General features: G+C 45.0%; 1 protein-coding gene across 1 annotated transcript in view; it reads left to right on the top strand.

Annotated features, from left to right (window-relative positions):
• Positions 1-6,035: 6,035 nt before the first annotated feature.
• LOC137630142 (uncharacterized) overlaps positions 6,036-20,429 on the top strand; it is a 100,953-nt gene continuing 86,559 nt past the window's right edge. Inside the window, exon 1 of the mRNA XM_068361598.1 lies at positions 6,036-6,086. The gene's annotated coding sequence lies outside the window, so the exon portion shown is untranslated. The remainder of the gene's footprint in view (positions 6,087-20,429) is intronic.

The following is a 20,429-nucleotide window of genomic DNA, read 5'->3' as shown; positions in this document are numbered from 1 at the left end:
TTGATTAATATCATATATTTATGATAAGGTTTTATGATAGTATAAGTAATGAATTACTCAAGGTACCCTTCAAAGCCCTTTTTTGAGACTTTCAGATAAGTCCAAGGTGTTCACACGTACAATTTTAGATCTAGCCTAAAAATGTTTTTAACGTTTTGCAGATTTGAATTTAATATTCCAACATTGTATATCACGCCAATATATGGTAATAGAATTTTCAAAAAATCAACAATAATAACAAATGCCACCGTTTCTAGTCAGCTGCAGGACAAAGGCCTCAAATATGTCCTTATTCATGTCTGTTTTTGCCAGTTTTCATCACCACGCTAGCCACTGTGGATTGTTGATGGTGGGAGACATTAGTCGAATTGCTCACGGCAAACCAATCTAGTATGGGCCCATAACTAGTACAGCTTTGCTAATCATGGCGATACACACACCCTTTCACCACCTTAAGGTATCCCAATCTAGAAATTTTCATTTGTGGTTAAATACGGTAACATGACCTGAAGTATTGCTACTGCTTTAAATAGACTCACAAGATCTTGCACTCTCGCTGCTGAGATCTTAATAGGATTACATGGTGTGCAATTATGTTACCAATTTATAAAATAAACATGAAAATGATAAAATATATTCTGTTACCATTTGTGGCAAAGTTATGTAATAATAAATCATTAGAATGCTATTGGTAAATACTCTAGGAAATCTGAAGGAAAAGGAGAGAGAGAGAGAGAGAGAGAGAGAGAGAGAGAGAGAGAGAGAGAGAGAGAGAGAGAGAGAGAGAGAGAGAGAGATTTTTAATGGGTCTTGTAAGTGAATTTTGCAATCAAACGAAAATAAGCTCTAAACAGTTTTCCCGAAATACTTTTACACACATCTCTATATAATAAGGAGCAGGTGTCTGGCTATATATATATATATATATATATATATATATATATATATATATATATATATATACATATATATTTACATACACACACACACACACACATATATATATATATATATATATATATATATATATATATATATATATATATATATATATATATATATATATATATATATATATATATATATGTATATATATATATATATATACATATATATATATATATATATAAATATATGCATATATATATATATATATATATATATATATATATATATATATATATATATATATATATATATATATATATATATATATATATTTATTTCCGGTCATACTCAGCAGCATTGCCAGACGTATAACTACTCTGTCTCCCTATCCCTTGGGTAGAGAAGGGAGGAAGTAGTCATACCCTGATGAGAGGGGATACCTGAAGAGGAAAGGGGGATGGAGTTGGAAGGGTTAAATCTGTTTGTGTGGTTGTGTGTGGATATCTCTCTAAATATTTAGCCCTCATTTTTGGCGGGTCGCGCGCACTAGTTTATCTAAGACACTGCGTGCACGATAAAGTACGTGATATACATGATACTAACAAGGCTATTTCTAACGAAGGGCATGTTAGCATTTATAGAACAATTTAGATGCATGGGGTCTACTATAAATCATGGGGAAAGTGGAGGGAGGTAGCAGGAGTGGTATGTGATAGGAAAATGCCAATCAAGATAAAAGTAGTAAAGGTTGTAGGTTGGCCACGGCACCAGCCACCCGTTGAGATACTACCGCTAGAGAGTTATGGGGTCTTTTGACTGGCCAGACAGTACTACATTCGATCCTTCTCTCTGGTTACGGTTCATTTTTCCTTTGCTTACACACACACACACACTGAATAGTCTGGCCTATTCTTTACGTATTCTCCTCTGTCCTCATACGCCTGACAACACAGATTGCAAAGTAATTTTTCTTCTCTCAATGGGCTACTGCACTGTAATTATTCAGTGGCCACTTTCCTCTTTGTAAGGGTAGAAGAGACTCTTTAGCTATGGCAAGCAGCTCTTCTAGGAGAAGGACATTCCAAAATCAAACCATTGTTCTCTAGTCTTGGGTAGTGCCATAACCTCTGTAACATGGTCTTCCACTGCCTTGGGTTAGAGTTCTCTTGCTTGAGGGTACACTCGAGCACACTCTGTTATCTTATTTCTCTTCCTCTTGTTTTGTTAAAGTTTTTATATTTTATATAGTAGATATTTATTTTAATGCTCTTACTCTTCTAAAAATATTTTATCTTCCTTTTTTCTCTTCCTCACTGGGTTATTTTTCCTGTTGGAGCCCCTGGGCTTATAGCATCCTGCTTTTCCAACTAGGGTTGTAACTTAGCAAGTAATAATAATAATAATAATAATAATAATAATAATAATAATAATAATAATAATAATAATAATAATAATAATAATAATAATAATATATAGCACAGTAATAAGATCAGGGCTAATGTATGGGTAAAAAACTTGGGCTCTAAGACCTTGAAAAGAGAAAGCAAAGCTTGAGAAAACAGAGATGAAAATGCCAAGGTGAGTTATGGGAATATCGCCGTTTGAAAGCTTGCAAAATGATGAAATATGAAGAATGATAGGTTAGTGAAAATTACAGAGATGATAAGAGTGTCACGACTGAGATGGTGTGGACACGTGTGGAGGATGGATAATGGAGAGAAGATGAGTGGGGCTTGGGAGGAACCTGTTACGGGGAGAAGATCAAGAGGAAGGCAGAGAATTAGATGGCGAGATAAGGTGAAGGATGATATGGAGAGAAATGGCTTGGTGGATAGACAACCGACCCCTTAATATAGGAATGACGGTGGAGAAGAAAGGATGTTAAAGGTTAAAGGTGACTGGTTTTAGTTCCGGTTCCATCAGAAAAGAAGCTCACCAGAACGTCAGCCGGGCAAGCCCAACCCCCCACTGTGGTGCCCTATCACAGCAGTAGCCTCTCCAGTAAACAGCTTAAACTTACGGTCCTGGGGGGTGATCGATCTCTTGCCATGCGAAATGCTAAACAAACACGTTACCACTGTACTAGCCAGGATGTAAGCATTTGTTTTTCTGCAGCAGTCACGATTTCCTGTAGTGCCTGATTTAATGTATAATACAAGAGGCAAACATTGTAAATTTGCATACTTTGTTTACTTTGTACACTGTAGCCTACTGATAAGTTTTTACAGTCTTACTCACTTTACTTTAAGGGCAGCTTTCCGGGTCCTATCACACAGGGGAACCCAATGTACTACAGGATCTTGTCCCAAACAATAGAAAACTGAAAAGTCTTCTTTGAAAAAAGATTCCCGTCTGTGGTCAAAGAATTTCTTGGATTTAAGAGATTTAAATTTAGAGTGCATTGTACACATCAGATATCCATCAAAATGCATCTGCCTATGCGTAAAGACTAGGAACAATACATGGAAGTATATGATATGAATATGCGCAGTCAAATTCTCAAGATTTTTAACATTAACTTAAAAATCACACACTCACACGGATATATATATATATATATATATATATATATATATATATATATATATATATATATATATATATATGTGTGTGTGTGTGTGTGTGTGTGTGTGTGTGTGTGTGTGTGTGTGTGTGTGTGTGTGTGCTCCTTATATTATACTGAAATCTTTTCATGATTATATAATGGACTGACGGGCTAGCTTAGAAAGACCATCAACAGACACGAGTGGGACATGATTGAGGCATTTGTCCTGCACTGGGCTATTTACGGCTTATATATATATATATATATATATATATATATATATATATATATATATATATATATATATATATATATACACGCATACATATATATACATATGTATACATATCACACACACACACACACACACACACACATATATATATATATATATATATATATATATATATATATATATATATATGTATATACATACATACATATATATATATATATATATATATATATATATATATATATATATATATATATATATATATATACATATATATATATATATATATATATATATATATATATATATATATATATATATATATATATATATATATTGTGTTGCATAATTTGGCTGATATTACGAACACGAAATAGAAAATTTGAATAGAGAAAACAGAAATGTAAGAATGAAAATGAATATCAGTAAAACTAAGATAATGTTCAATGAAAATGCAGAGACAGCAAATAAGGGTATTGGACATATTTAGGACGGAAGTAACTGTTTCTCTAGGACATGAGACCGAAATTAAAAGGATAAGCTTGGGATGGAGAGCCTTTTAGTAAACAAACTGAGGATTATATAAAGTAAAATGCCACTTTCTCTAAAAAGAAAAGTATCTAATTAGATGGTCCTACTAGTGTTAACTTATGCATCAGAAACGGAGCCTTGATAAAGCCTTAGAACATTAAGTTAGTTACAACCCAATAGCTATGGAAAGAATAATGATGGAACTAATTCCAAGAGACAGAAAAATAGCAACATGGATATGAGAAAAGACTAAAGTAGGGGTCATCCTAATATGTTAGAAAAAGATATGAACATGGGAAGGACATGTAATGAGAACGACAGATAATAGATAGGCATTAACAATGACAGGATGGGTCCCTAGAGATCGCAAAAGAAGCAGGGGGAAGGAAGAGAAGACGATGGATTGACGAGCTCAGAAAGACCATAAGTAGAAGCGAGTGGAAGGACATGTCTGAGGCTTTTGCCCTGCAGTAGACTAGTTTCGGTTGATGCTGATGACAATGACGAGTAATCTTACGCCTCCTAACTTTCAAAGAAGACTAGGCCTACAACCCTGTATAGGTAAATGAAGGAAGGATTGAAACTCAAACAAAGATAACAGTCAAATAAAAGACAACGCCATCTTTCTCATGATATCTAAACACGACTAAGAGAAAGCAAAAAATAAGATTGCTGATAGTCTGAAAAAGACCTTAGCAACGGATAAAGAGTAATATGTGGTTAAAAGGACTAAGATTCATAATGGCAATGCTTAAAAGAGTATTTCGAAAATTCCTAGTGAAATGGGAGATGTTTTTATATCTAAATTTCCAGAAAACTGCATTCAAATAAACAAACCAGGAATGAGATCATATCAATCGGTTTGGCTACCTACAGTATGTGATATGACCTTAAGTCTGAAGTAACAGATAAAACCATTTTTGCATACTCTTGAATTATCTACCACTTGTACATTTGATTGATATTATTGTCCACAGACATCTAATTTCTATTTGAAATGCAGATTTTTCAGTGAGTTCACTATAGGGAAACATGATGAGGATAGCTATTCTCATCTCATATCTTCAAGTTCTGTGGGAGATTCAAACGAGACAATACTTGAGCCCGAGAACAATACCTTTGTGCAACACATTTCCTGGATTATTCGAATCCAGTTTGAGAGATAGAAAAACGGTTTAAAACTGAACACAGATTAATAACTCTTTGTTTAAACCAATAAGAGAAATACATTTTCCATGATCCATCGCTGCAAGATTGTCCAGGACAATTCACGTATACTTAAGGCATAGTTTTCTGATTGGAATAACTTTGGCCTGTTTGTTGGGGTGATATATATAAAAAAATCGAGAAAGTAGTCAAATACACGTTTTGAAATGCTACCATTATAAAAGACATTTTGTAGCAGAATAAGAAACCCTGTAATATGCGCACCCTAGGTCTTATATCTATAGACCTTGACGCGCTCACATTAACATATCTCTTCTTTAAAAACCTGATTAAGAAAGTAACATAACTTTTTAATAGTTTATAGGTCTGTATGCAATTAATCTTATATGAGATCGTGCAATATCTTATCGGCATTAAAACGACAATTTTAGTTATCTTTGACAAGTGCTTGAATTACTTTTCGAATAGTTTTTACTGTGGATGTTGTGGTATCTTATTTACGAGGCTTGTTCTATTTGAAATGCAACAGTATTCCGTGGCCTAACTAGGTAAAAGTTATTACGGATAAGTATAAACTGTTAGAATATATTATTATTTATAATTCAAATTTTAAATTTTCTTTTATAAATAAAAATGTGTATCATTTAGAGGTATAAAATACACCCGACTAAACAAATTGTACAGAAAACGTCTCGCACTGGTCTGTCAAAAGTGACTCAAGTGAGTGACATTCACGCTTCCAATACAGCAAAATTAGTTTAAACAGATATTTCTATTTTCCGTAATTCAACTCGAAGTGCACCTGTAGAGTAGTGATTGGTTACAGAACAATATATGAACTGCTATTAACAAGATTGTAAGGTTTATAGTCCCATTGTTCCAATCTATGTTATGGTAGGCTGGTCCCGTAGCCTACCATAACCGTGTGATTCAGCTGTTCCCCCTATCGTTAGCAAAATTATTAATCAAATGGTAAGTAATAACGACATACAGATGTGTATCCAAAGGCATGTTTAAATTGCTCCACAGCATCATGAAATAAATGACCGAGATGGCCAAAGATTGCCGACAACCCAATCTTGTTATTTTTTAGTCACAGCCCAGAATGTAACCCTCAACCACAACTGGTTGAGAGGACTAGATCAAGTTACGGTTCTTTGTTTAGTTTGTAGAATGGTGGACCCACCCAGTAACTAGTCTTCGAGGATATGGCGATTCCCTGGTAATGATTCAACGACTTTGGTAAGGTTAGGTTGAGGGCTACATAAAACATATGGATTGGGGGTGTATGTATGATAGCGGCCACCTGTTTGTAAAGTATGATGACAGCTGACTAAGAATACAGCAGTGTAAGGGTGGTCGCTATCACTCCCGTTAGGTAAGTAGGTAAGGACACGGCTTGTAGGTTAAGTTAGGGGGGAGGGAAATTTAGTTTAGTTGGTGTCCATATTTTATGCTCGCTGGAGGAACGGGCTGTTAATATACAAAGGCTCCATGGATTGAACTTCCCTATTTCTATGCTTGAGCTGACTGGTGTCTGCTGATCTACAAACTTATCTGACGGTGTAATGGTCAAGAAAAACATTAATGCAGAATGGGTAAAACTGTGACATTCTAGATTAGTCTAGGGATGAACACAAGGTTTCGATGTTTATTAGTGTTGGTGCATTGGTAAAGACATTCCATTAGGATAGGTAGCCCTTGGTCTATGATGCACGTCCGACTTAGGGTTTTGACTAGGGCCATAGGTAAAGGCTGGAAAGTGGTTATTCTTAACAGTATGAAAAATGCAAAGAATTAAATGTTATTTTTCTATATGTTCCTATGTGAATACAAACCCTTGTCATTTATATGGTTACATTGTTGCTACTTACTACGACCAAAATTAAGGAAATCCAATCCTTGTGGTCTGGCAACATTGTATGGTTTCCCTCTGTTCCTACTTGTACTGGATAGGAACTTAGAAGCCTATGGGTCAATAATCACTTCATTCTTGGTCACTGCAATGAATGGACATCTACTCTACCACTATCCACACTGTACTTTTGTGCTTTTTCTTTCAGTTCCTTGTGATAATGAGTGCTTCTTAAGTATGCATAAGAACCTGGATAAGCCTTAAAGGCTGTCCTTTTGGCGCCTTCATGAGTCAGGTGGAGGTAAATCTCCATTCTTTATGTCCTGCATGTCGGGGTAAGGGATGTTCCATAACTTCCCATTTGTGAGATTTGTAGGAAATGGTCATCTTCCCAGTGGGAGAAATTTAATCGGCCTCATAAAAAGAGGGCAAAAAGGGATCTACTTTTTCCTCCAAAGAGGGCAAGAAACAGAAACCGGTTAATATATGATATGGTATTTTTATTACTAGTGAAACTGAAATTCGCCACAAGAAATGGACGAGTGCTGGTAAGTTTGGCATTTTCCTCTACATGTTTAATATGAACTGGGTCCTCATAACTTATGTATCGGTTGATTAAAATGTAAAGTATATTTTTCACTCTAAGTCCATTGTTTATATTTGAGAGACTGATGACAAGTTATTGTGCATGCATTGGTTTCGATCAGTTTGGGGAGCTTTATGTGTACAGTCAGACCTTGTTCTTCGCGATAGTTAGGTTACAGACAGGTGTGAAAAGCAAAGTTTTGCGAATAAATAGTGCACTAGGATGGGCTAACTCCCAACCTAAAAAAGTTACTGCCCCTTACCACGAGCTGTTGCCCGAGCTGATGATTAACACAGTAAATACTGCCTAATATTGTTTTAATTTTGTTTCTACAACAGTTTAGAATGATATGTACAGTATACAGTACATTTGCACACATGTACACTACGTACTGGATACAGTAAGGTTACCGTACAGTATTGTACTAAGGTAAAGTTTACCGAGTCGTCATCATCTTCTTACTGTTCTGTATAACTAAAGTTGTTCCTATCTAGTAATACTGTAAATGTACTGTAACCTAATACTGTACTCACTGATACTGTAATGTATATTACTATAATATATGTATTGTAATATTACTACAGTACAGTTTAACTGTACTTACTGTAAGTGTTTGGTGTTTTCGCTCAAAACTCGTAGCCTACGCCGCTACTCCAGAAGCATGACGCAACTTCTTATGTGTTGTCTCTTGCAGTACAGTTATCTATACTGTATTTTCTTAAACAGAAATACACCTTATTTTATAAACTAAAAACTTAATTATCTCGATAATAATAGTTTCTTTTAAATAAACAAAAACTGTGCATTTGTTTACTTTTCAACAGCTGATCTCTCTCTCTCTCTCTCTCTCTCTCTCTCTCTCTCTCTCTCTCTCTCTCTCTCTCTCTCTCTCTCTCTCTCTCTCTCATATTCGATTTCGTTCCGGAAGCATTATTACATACTAGAAAATTACGATATAGTTAATTGAGCTTTAATAACACATTTATGTACAGTACTTTTGTTTTGAATTTCGGGTTTATTTTACCAATCTTAAGTATTTTGGGTCCCATGATCAGGTCAGCTGATCTGATCATGGTACCTTTATGTCTGGGGAGAACACTGACCCTCACAGCCTTTGTCCGGTTTGCAGCGGGCAATGCTGTAGTGAGTTTAACAAGTGTAATGAATGCTGGGTGTGGTCTGCCTCCCAGTGCAGAAGAAACCCAGGACTTTTTCTTCCGCTTTCCGACCTTCCTCCGAAGCTCCTGTTTGTACGTTCTCCTCTGGGGGACCATGGAGCAGTAGCGCAGGCCATTTAACTCCTGGATAACCTAGGTCCTTGAGAGACAGTGTCGCTTCCCTTAGCGAAGCGGCCCCACCTCTTGTCCCGGGGGTCCTTGTCACTGTCTCTTCTTTTACAGGTATGGCTCTCCTTGGGTTTGCCGGGATCTCCCTCCAAGGAGGCTCTGCTGCAGCTGCTACCCCGGGGTGCTGGTTTGTAGCGTTTGTTGGCTTCGGAGGTAGACCCTTTGGCACTCGTTGACGACGTGGTATCAGTGGCCTTGTCTGCTGCCCTGCCAGTGGACTCTACTGGTTTGTCTGCTGTTGCCAAAGACTGCGCTTCCCCCCATGCTGATCATCCTTCGAGGGGCGGGGAGCAAAGTCCTAGGGATGTCTCTCCTGTGAGTGTTTCTCCCTCCCGAGGGAGTTCACTTATAGAGACTCTTTTTCGGAGTCCGGCTGCTGCTGATCAGCTTGCTGATCTTCCCGCTCCTATGGGGCATCATCGTGGTTGTAGACCCCGCCGTTCTCGTTCTCCTCTTTGCATTAGGGATGTTCCTGCGCCTCTTTGGTTCATTGGCCTCTTCTTCTTAGCCCTCCTCTTCGGAGGAACTGTCTCGCCCTACCTCTCATGGTTCCCGACCTTCGTCTGACTCCGGGGACTCTGCTGCTCGTCACCAAACCTCGGTTCGTGAAGTCAAAGGATCAGTTGCGAACCTCTTCAGAAGAGGTTTGCCCTTCCCAAAAGTACATCCCATCACCTAACCTTCGTTCGACTGCTCACCGACCTCCGATTCGCTGTTCGCCTACTCGCCGACTTCCTGTTCGTCAGTTTCCTAGTTCCGGTGCAGCTGCTCGTCAACCGCCTGCAAGTCAACTGCTAGGTCATCAACTTTATCTTGAGCATTGTGGTCTCTCCGATCACTGTTCACTGGCGCGTTGATCCCCAACTTGTCATTCCCCCACGAACTGATCCTGCCATTCTCTGAAACAACACGTCGCATCAGGCCATCGTTTGCCCGCCTACGTCTCAGTTCCTTCCTCTCATCCAGCACCGACTGCTCGTCAGCGTTTGCTCAAGCATCAACACTCACCACTGGGTCAACGCTCGCCTATGCATCAGCAACTGCTTTTACATCAATGCTCTCCAACGCATCAGCCGTCGCCTCTGTCAGTGTTCGCCTACACATCAGCATTTGCCAGCTCGCCAACACTTATCAGCCAGCTAGCGCTCGCCAACATGTCAGCATTCCCATACTTGCAGTGTTCTCCACCACGTCAGTGATCACCAATGAGACAACGTTCGCCAATGCGTAAACGCTCGCCAACACATCAGCATTCGCCATGGTCTAGCAACCCTTGGTCACTCAGTGAACGGAACACAAAGGGAAAGGGAACAATCAGCAGCAGCCTCCGACTTTCAAGAAGTCAAAGCAGGCCTCCAGGCAACAGGTAGGTGGATACAAGGAGACTGAACAGGAGCAGAAAGGTAGGTTATCCCTTCCGAGAACTTCAATCCTCTCTCTGAGGAAAAGTAGGCTTCCTCTTCACAGGTCACCATCGCCCCATTCCCCTCCCTACAAACACTTAACAGTATGAACAACGGGGAAGGAAGAAAGGGGCAAACACAAAGCATTCAAGATCCTGAAGTTGCCTCCCCCAAAGAATGAGTTACCTTGAGCCAAGACTGCGACTTCAGACTTTCAGGCTCCTCAGAGGGACCCTTTGCCTTCCCTCCCTTCAGGGGATCTATTGGATAGCACCAGCAAGCAGCTGTGGTCCAGAGCCGTAGTCCGAGCAGTAATACAGGTTTTTGGACCTGCCCTTTCATCCTGTACATCGTAGGCTCCAGGGAACCTCCTATTGGTTTCTTCAGACTCATGGCAAAGGACCATGGCTTCCTCCTCCTTGAAAAGGAAGAGAGGAGTTCCAGAAGTTGAAGAATTGTCAAGGGTGAAGATAACTCCAACTAGAACATCTAGAACAAGGACCAATCTTGCTGATTCTCTTTCCTCCCGATCTTTTGGCTCGTCTTCACCTCAGCCAAGATCCTTCTGGGAAGAGAAATCTATACCAGACTCTTCCCTACTGTCTTAAGGGCAAGATCTTCAGCATGACAATAGCGTTTTAACAACAGAGGTGTTCAAGGTCAGACCATCGAGACCTTCAATGCTTGAGATGTACCTTCCAACTTGGAAAGAGTTGAAAGATTACAACACGCCACCCAAGTCTTCTTTGAGAACTTCTGGACCCACAGAGGGGGTCAAAGCTGCAATCAATCACCCTAAAGCCGACCACGACCCACCCCGGGACGAGTTCCTGGCGGTGGATGACATAGATCTCGCTGCCAGCCCTGGATTGGAAGGAGAGCAGAGAGAGTAAGTACACACCTTCTGGCATGTCCTGACTCTGATGAGGGTCCTCAATGGGTTATCTGACCCGGAGATGGTTCCTCAAGAGGGCAAAGACACGGTCTTGGATCGTGTCTTTGGCACTCGGAAGCGCTCAGTCCAGTGCAGCCTTGCCATGGTCTCAGGGGCTGAAGAGTGCCCGGCAGAAGGTTGCCTCCCAATTATCTGAATGCTCTGCTTCCTTTGATCTGGCTCGTCCGCTAAGCTCCTCTTGCCTCCTTGCACCCAACAGAGGAGATACTATGAAGTCTTGGATGAGCCCCGACCAGCCCTTCCTCTTCACCATTCATTGGAGGAATTGACAAAGGAGGTCTCTCTTAGAAAGGCTTCCCAGCCATCAAGTCTTGTTCTCGGCTGCAGAGATCCTAAACCAGGGGGAGGTTGTGAAGTACACCATGCAGGCTACTTCGTTGCTGGATCTCTGCTTAGGATCTGTATGAATCCTGGTGCGGATGGAGGGTTTTTCCAAAGAAAGTACCAGAAAGGCAATGGAAACTTTCCTCCTCTCGGGTACCCGCACCATCGAGTTCCGGGCCCACCAAGTGGTGAACTCGTGGGCTAACACCATCCTCAAGAGTAGGGACTTGGTATCCAAGAGGTTCCATCATCAAGTCCCCAGTGTCGAGATCGCAAGGCTCTGGAACTTCTCCCTGAAGGGTTCCTCTTTGTTCGAGCCTAAGGATGTCGAGCAAGCTGCGTAGAGATGGAGGAAATCCCACTGGGTCTCCCTCCATCATAGGGCCTTGATATCCAGGCCCTACAGACCACCAGCTCCTTCCCAGACTAACCAACCTAAGACATCGACGAGTAAACCGGCAGCGAAGAAAGAGGTGTCTAAAAAGACCTTTGTTCCGTAACTGGAATACAAAACACGCCATTTAATAGGGGTATTACTTTCGGCGTAGCTGAAATGACGAGCCATTAAAATTTAACGAGGATTTACTACCCACACCGCTAGTTAGTGGGGGTAGGGGAGGGTAGCTTGCTACCCCCCCCACCCCCCCTCACACACCTGTGCTTGAATTCACTTTACTCTCGGCTCGGATGGTAGTCGGACGTGTCCGCTGTCATCCTCGCCGCTCTTTGGCAGCCATTAATGCTTTTTTGCTTTCTCTTTTTGACATTTGTGTGTGAAGTTGGCCCCTGCTATTATGCGCACCTGCCCTGGATTACCCGACCGCCCCTGTGGAACATTCATGTCGGCTGTCGAGACAGATCCTCACACCCTTTGCCCTTACTGTAGAGGTCAACGGTGTGATAGCGATAATATGTGTAGTGAGTGCAGGGAATGGTCTAGCTCCCAGTGGTAGAGGTTTTAGCGGCGACGGAAGAAGAAGTCCAGACGGGATATTTCTCCTTCGAAGGTTTCTTTGAAAGGAGAAAAACCCATGACCTCTTCTTCCATTGCTCAAACCACCTCTGAAGCTCCCACTCGGTCGATCTCTTTCAAGAGACCGTCGAGTGGTAGCGTAGACCGTTGTACTGTTTTCCAAGCTCGGGGTTCAAGAGATGGCGTTGCTTCCCCTAGCGAAGCAGCTCCACCTCTTCACCCGGGGGAGGATGTATCACTAATCCATCTCTTTCAGCTTTGGTCTTCCTTGGGGCTCGAGGGTTCGCCCTCCAAGGAAGTCTTACTTGACTACATCCGATTGGGTGCCGCTGTCAAGCAATCGCCGCCTCCGGCAGAGGTTGATCCTCTGTCGATTGTCGACGTTGTGGTGTCAGAGGTATCCAATGCGGTATCTCCCATTACCTCTGCCTCTTCAAACCCTACAGTAGCTGACGGCTTTGTTTCTCCCGTTCCTGTTCAACCAACGAGGGAGAAACTAAGTCCAAAAGTCTCTCCAGCTAGTGTTTCTCACCCTCGGGGGAGCTCACTTACAGAGACTCCTCTTCGGAGGACTGCAGAAGGTCAGCTTGCTGATACCACGGCCCCCATAGGGCGTATTCGTCGCAAGGCTTGCCTTCCTCTTCGCCAGAGAGGCCTTCCTTCACCTGCGGTGAGGAGGCGCCTCTTTGGTTCTACATCTTCGTTGCAGTCCTCTGCAGAGGAGCCTCGTCATTGATCACCGACTGTTCCTGCTTTGGTCCTGGACCTCTCTGCGGATTGTTCGCGATCCCCTTCGGTGGAAGGTCGTCCTTTCAAAGGACACGTCGACCTTCCACCCGACAGACCTGCCGACCTGCCGTCACCGTTCCTGAATGCTGATGTGCGCTACGCGCCAACGAAACCTGACCTTCACGCTCGTCAGGCATCGTCTTCTAACCCTAATACAGGGCATCAAGGGCGTATGCGCCAACGCGCGCATACTTCCCACACGCGCTATGCAGAGTATATGCGGCCACGTTCTCCTGCACGCCAGGCTTTGGCTGAGTAAGCGCGCCCACGCCCAGCTGCACGCCAATGCTCACCTGCGCGTCAGCGCTCTCTGCGTGCCATCAACCTCCTGCACGCCAGCAACCTCCTGCACTCCAGCGCTCTCCTACGCTCCAGCGCTCTCCAACGTGCCAGTGCTCCCCTGCGCTTTAGCGCTCTCCTGCGCGCCAGTGCTCTCCTGCGCGCCAGCGCTCTCCTGCGCGCCAGCGAGCTCCTGCGCGCCAGCACTCGCCCGCGCGCCAGCGCCCACGCCCAGCCGTCGCCTCTCCTGCGCGCCCACGATCTTCTGATCTGGGCGCTGTTGGAAGTCTATCTTGACTTCTCTCACGCGCCAGCGCTCGCCAATGCGCCATCACTCGCCAATGCGCCATCACTCGCCAATGCGCCATCACTCGCCAATGCGCCATCACTCGCCAATGCGCCATCACTCACCTACGTGCTAGCTTTCTCCAGCGCGTCATCGCGTCGACACGCGCAGTCACCTGCACGCATCCATGAGGATAAGCGTGTGCCCTCGCCCGTCCTTTCCTACAGTTGCGCACCACCATTCTGACGCGTGCCCACGAGCAGCACAGGCTTCAACTGCGCTCCCGCTCACCGGGAGTATCATTCCTGCGCGCGCTCGCCCTTCGGCTTCTTCAGGGGCGCGCGAACTCAAGCCCGCGCGCCCGCGCATTCAACGCCCTGATCCTGCGCGCTCACGTGCAGGCGAATATTCTCCCGTGCGTGTGCCATCAGTCTCCCGCGTGCTCGCCTGTGCGCCTACTTTCTCCCGCACGCGCTTCTGTGCACCATCAGTCTCCTGCACGGCCGCTGGCGCCCTTACAGTCGCACGCGCACTAGCAGTCTCCCTTGCTCCCGCTCGCGATTCCTGGCATACTCAATCGCGCAAGCACCATTACGCGCCCCCGCGCGAGACTGCTGAACAACGCACGGCAAGGTCGCCATCGCCTCTTTCCCCTCCTCGCAAACGCATAACAGCGTGTATTGCGGCGGAAGGGAAACATCCAAAAGGGTCCAGGATCCCTAAATCTTTCCAGGCGAACCCACCTATAGGAACTCCTCACAGGGATCCTTCCATCCCTGGCCCTTCAAAGGGGGTGTCCGACAGCGCGTCTATCAGCCAACAGCCTTGGTTCGGTGCACTAATCAGAGCAGTTACACAGGCGTTCAAGCCTGTTTTCTCTGAATTAGGTCAAAGATCCTTGGCTGTCTCTACCCCTCTGAAGAGGAAAAGAGGAGTTCCGTACGCGGTAACTTCTCCAAGGGCTAAGTTGACTCCACGCAAGCCTTTGAGGCAGGTTCCTTCACTCCCCCAGATCTCTCCTTCCTTGTCAGACGAGGAATTCCCGTCATCAGGGGAATCACGTGAGGTGAGATTTTCCCCCATCGCACCAATGAGGGAAACCTCTCCTCGCGCTGAGAGGTCTTCTCAAGTGGGGGCTGGAAGGAACTTACCATCTTCGAAGTTAGAGTCCTACATCCTTCCCAGGAAGGAATCGAAGGACTCTGAGACTTTACCAAAGTCCTCTACAAGACCAAGGACGGAGCCAACTAGCCACTCGGAGAACGTCTGCGACTCTCCCCAAGAAGAGCCTTTGGGGACAGGAGACTTTGCTGCAAGTCCGGCGTCAGGAGGAGAACAGCAAGAGTCTGAACATGCGTTTTGGCAAGTTCTGACTCTAATGAGGGCTCTCAATGGGTTTTCCAACCCAGAGATCCCTCCTCGAGAGGGCAAGGACACGGTCTTGGACCGTGTATTCGGTACTCAGAAACCCTCTAAGACCAGTGCAGCTCTGCCCTGGTCTCAAGGGGTTAAGAATACCAGAGACAAGATCGCTGTACAGCTCTCCAAGATGTCCTCCTCCAACAGTTCCAGTGCCGCCAACAAGCTCCTTCCACCTCCTTGCGTACAACAGAGGAGGTACTTTGAGATCTTGGAGCAGTCTTGTTTAGCTCTTCCTCTCCATCACTCGTTGGAAGAGCTTACCAGGGGAGTCCCTCTTGAGAGACTCTCCAACCGGCAGGTCTCGTTCTCGGCAACCAAAATCCTTAACCAGGAGAAGGTTGTGAAGTGTGCTATGCAAGCCACTTCGTGGCTGGACATCTGGTTAGGGACCTTAGGTATCCTGATACGCTCTGAGGATTTTTTCCAAAGAACGTACCAGGAAAGCTATGGAGACGTTCCTACTCTCAGGCACTCGCACGATCGAGTTCCGGGCCCACCAAGTCTCGAACTTGTGGGCAAATACCATCCTGACACGTCCCTAGCACTGAGATCAATAGGCTCAGACATTCTTCCTTAGAAGGATCCATCCTGTTTGAGCCTAAGGATGTGGAACAGGCCACTGAGAGGTGGAGGAAGTCTCACCAAGACTCCCTCCTTCATAGGGCTTTGACATCCAAGCCCTATAAGCCTCCAGCACCCCAGCAGTCCCGTCCAACCAACGACAGCAGCGAAGACAGTGGTGTCTAAGCCCTTTCCTGTCAAGGATAGGAAAGGCAAAAAGTCCTCCAGGGGAGGTAAGAATCCTAGAGGGAGCAGCCGAGTCCGCAAACGCTAGGATTGGCAGTCCCCCTGCATGTCCACCAGTGGGGGGATGCCTACAAAGTTGCTCAGACAGGTGGCAGCAACTCGGGGCCGATTCCTGGAAGATTTATGTAATCAGTCGCGAATATCGTGTCCTGTTCACAACATCTCTACCTCCCCTGACGACAAATCCAGTGTCATTGAGCTCCTTTGCCATGGGATCGGCAATGGGGCAGGCGTCTGGAGGCTGGAGACCAGTCATCGACCTCTCAGCTCTGAACAAGTTTGTCAAACAAACTCCGTTCAGCATGGAGACGGCAGACACGGTCAGACTAGCAGTGAGACCGCAAGACTTCATGTGTACACTGGATCTGATGGATGCGTACTTCCAGATCCCAGTCCATCCGTCTTCAAGGAAGTACTTAAGATTCAGCCTAGACAACAAAAAGTACCAGTTCAACGTGCTGTGCTTCGGTCTCTCCACAGCACCACAGGTTTTTGAAAAACCAGAGTGTTCACCCTAATATCTTCATGGGCACACAGGATTGGCATTCATCTCCTCCCTTATCTGGACGACTGGTTAATCCTAGCAGACTCGGTGTCATCCCTTCTTCAACACCGGGACAAACTTCTGAGACTTTGCCAGGATCTGGGGATCTTGGTAAATCTCGAGAAGTCCTCACTGCTTCCCACTCTAAGACTGGTATATCTAGGCATGGTTATAGACACCAATCACCACAAAGCCTTCCCATCAGAAAACAGGATAGCAAGACTGAGAATGGTCGCAAGTCTTTTTTTCAGACGAGAGGAACTTCCAGCCTAATCGTGGTTACGTCTCCTCGGTCACCTTTCATTGTTGGCTCGTCTAGTTTCCAATGGTCGCCTCAGGATGAGATCCCTCCAGTGGCGACTCAAGCCTGGTGGAATCAAGGTCACGATTCCCTGGACGTCCTGATCCCTATGGGATCGGCGGAACTGACGGACCTCCAGTGATGGATAGCAGATGAGAACCTACGAAAGGGAGTGGATCTTCTCATCCTCCCCCTGGATTTGATGCTGTTTTCAGACGCATCAAAGAAAGGGTGGGAGTCCCACGTGCTGCACCACACGACCTCAGGCCTGTGGTCAGAGTCAGAAAAGTATCTCTATATAAATCTCCTAGAGATGAAGGCTGTCTTTCTGGCCCTTCAACAGTTCCAACAATACCTGGCGGGTCACTCTGTGGTGGTGATGAGCGACAACACCACAGTAGTGGCTTACATTAACAAACAAGGAGGTACTTTTTCGCAGCAGCTATCCCATCTAGCAGTAGAGATACTGAGATGGGCCGAAATCCACTCGATACCACTATCGACACGCTTCCTTCCAGGCAAAAGGAATGTGCTCGCCGACAATCTGAGCAGAGCGTCTCAGATAGTGAGTACCGAGTGGTCTTTGGATCATCTGGTAGCCAACAAAGTCCTGACTTTGTGGGGTTCTCCGTCTGTGGATCTGTTCACAACGGCCCTGAACTTCAGGCTCCCGCTGTACTGCTCCCCAGTCCCAGACCTCAAGGCTCTCTGGCAAGATGCTTTCCAGCAACGGTGGGAGAACATCGACGTTTACGCCTTTCCCCCCGTTCTGTCTGATGAGGAGGGTGCTCAGCAAGACCAGAACATCGGTCAATCTTTCAATGACCCTCATAGCTCCGCTATGGCATCATGCGGAATGGTTCCCGGACCTTCTGCAACTCCTAACGGAGCTACCAAGAGAGCCCCCTCCACGACACAATCTTCGCAAGCAACCACATGCCAACATCTTCCACAAAGCCTTAGCTTCACTAAGACTTCACGCCTGGAGACTATCCAGCATCTCCTCTCTCAGAGAGGATTTTTGCAGCAAGTTGCTGTCAGGATGCCTGGACACCTGCGAAAGTCATCTGCAGCAGTCTATCAGGCAAAGTGGAAAGTCTTCTGTGATTGGTGTCGTGGAAGGAGTATTTCTCCACTCGATGCCACTATTCCAATAATAGCGGAGTTCCTCGTATATTTGCATGAAGAAATGCGCCTTTCAGTCTCGGCAGTGAAAGGCTATCGCTCAGCCTTATGTCTAGCCTTCAGGCTGAAAGGAATGGGCATTTCTTCATCGCTAGAACTTTCTCTAGTCATACGTAGTTATGAACTTACCTGCCCCCAGTTAGAAGTGAGACCTCCCCCATGGAACGTGGTTCGAGTTCTCAGGTCTCTTAAGAGACCTCCCTATGAACCCTTACGCTAGGCATCAGATCGCCACCTGACCTGGAAGACGGTATTCCTGCTAGCTTTGGCTTCGGCCAAGCGAGTCAGCGAACTTCATGGTCTCTCGTATGACATCGCCCATTAAAGGGGATGGGGGGAGGTAACGTTCAGCTTCAACCCTGAGTTTATTGCTATGACTCAGAATCCTGGAGTAGCGGATCCTCGATTCGACTCTTTCCGGATTTCTGGTCTCTGCCCTGTAACAGATGACCCAGACCATCTCTTACTATGCCCAGTAAGGAGTTTGAGGGTCTACCTAAAAAAAAAACAGCTGCAGTCCGTACTCATGTGCCAGCTCTATTCGTCAGCGCAGGAAGGACTAAGAGGAGGGTCACCAAGAACACCATCTCTGCATGGATTCGTAGGGTCATTGATCTGGCCTTGAATCCAGATCCTCCTCCGACACGTCGCCCTAGAGCACATGATGTCAGGGGCATAGCTACGTCCCTGGCCTTCAAAAGAAATTTCTCTGTGAAGCAGGTTCTGCAAGCGGGGGTGTGGAAGTGTCAAACAACGTTCACAGCCCACTACCTGCAAGACGTGACCCACAGGAGGCTCAATACGTTCTCTATCGGCCCTGTGGTGGCTGCACAACAGCTGGTTTAAAACCTCAAGCTCATTATTGGACAAGTAGCAGAAGGTTGAGGGCATTGTTACCCGGTTTTAGTCTGCATGAATGAAAAGGTTTGACTGGCCTTTATTCTTTTCTTCATCATCCCCTCTCTTTGAGAAGGCAGCATCCTGGGTTCTCTGCATAGCTGACCTCAAACCACTGCAGGTAAACCATGTTTCCTTGTGTTCCTAGTATTAAGTTAATACTGTTACGTCCCCATACCCTGACGAGGTGGTATTGGGAAAGTCCTAGTCTAAAGAACTTCAGAACAACTTCCTAGGACGAGTCACACTTCTTCATACCTTCACACACAGCTTGCGTAGGCCGCTGTCCTTGCGTAACAAGGTTCTAGTGAGGGGCTCTTTATTTCTTGGGTGCTTATACACTCAAATAACAAGCCCCCGGGCAAAGCCAAAAAGCCAGAACTGGCTGGGACGTCCACCCTTCCTAATGGGTTAGTCACCCCTATTAAATAGCGTGGTTTGTATTCCAGTTACGGAACAAATGACAAATTTATAGATAATTTGTATTTTTCCTAACTATACAAACCTTAGCTATTTAACCAAACTTGCCTGCCAGCCCTATCCCCCTTGAAGTCCTACCTCCAAGCAAAGTGAGTTCAAGCACAGGTGTGTGAGGGGGGGGGTTAGCAAGCTACCCTCCTCTACCCCCGCTAACTAGCGGTGTGGGTAGTAAACCCTCGTTAAATTTTAATGGCTCGTCATTTCAGCTACGCCGAAAGTAATACCCCTATTAAATAGCTAAGGTTTGTATAGTTAGGAAAAATACAAATAATCTACGAATTTGTCTTTTCTGGCCAAAGACAGGAAAGGCAATAAGTATTCTCGTGGAGGAAGACAGCCTAGAGGTAGCGGCCGTGGCCCCAAACACTAGGACAGGCAATCCCCTTTCTTGTCCATCAGTGGGGGATGCCTACAAAGCTGCTGGGACTGGTGGAAGCAGCTCAGGGCCGATACCTGGATAGTCTCCGTGATTCATTCAGGGTATCGCTTCCCATTCATGACATCTCTTCCTCCATTAATCAAGGATCCAGTGACGATAGACTTCTTTGCAATGCGATCAGCAATGTGGTCGGCCCTTTGAGCCGAAGTCCAGACCATGTTGGAGAAGGGCTCTCTCCAAGAGGTCCTTGAC

The sequence above is a fragment of the Palaemon carinicauda genome, chromosome 38, assembly GCF_036898095.1.
Source record: "Palaemon carinicauda isolate YSFRI2023 chromosome 38, ASM3689809v2, whole genome shotgun sequence".
NCBI lineage: Eukaryota > Metazoa > Arthropoda > Malacostraca > Decapoda > Palaemonidae > Palaemon > Palaemon carinicauda.
This window is presented reverse-complemented; position numbering and strand designations above follow the sequence as displayed.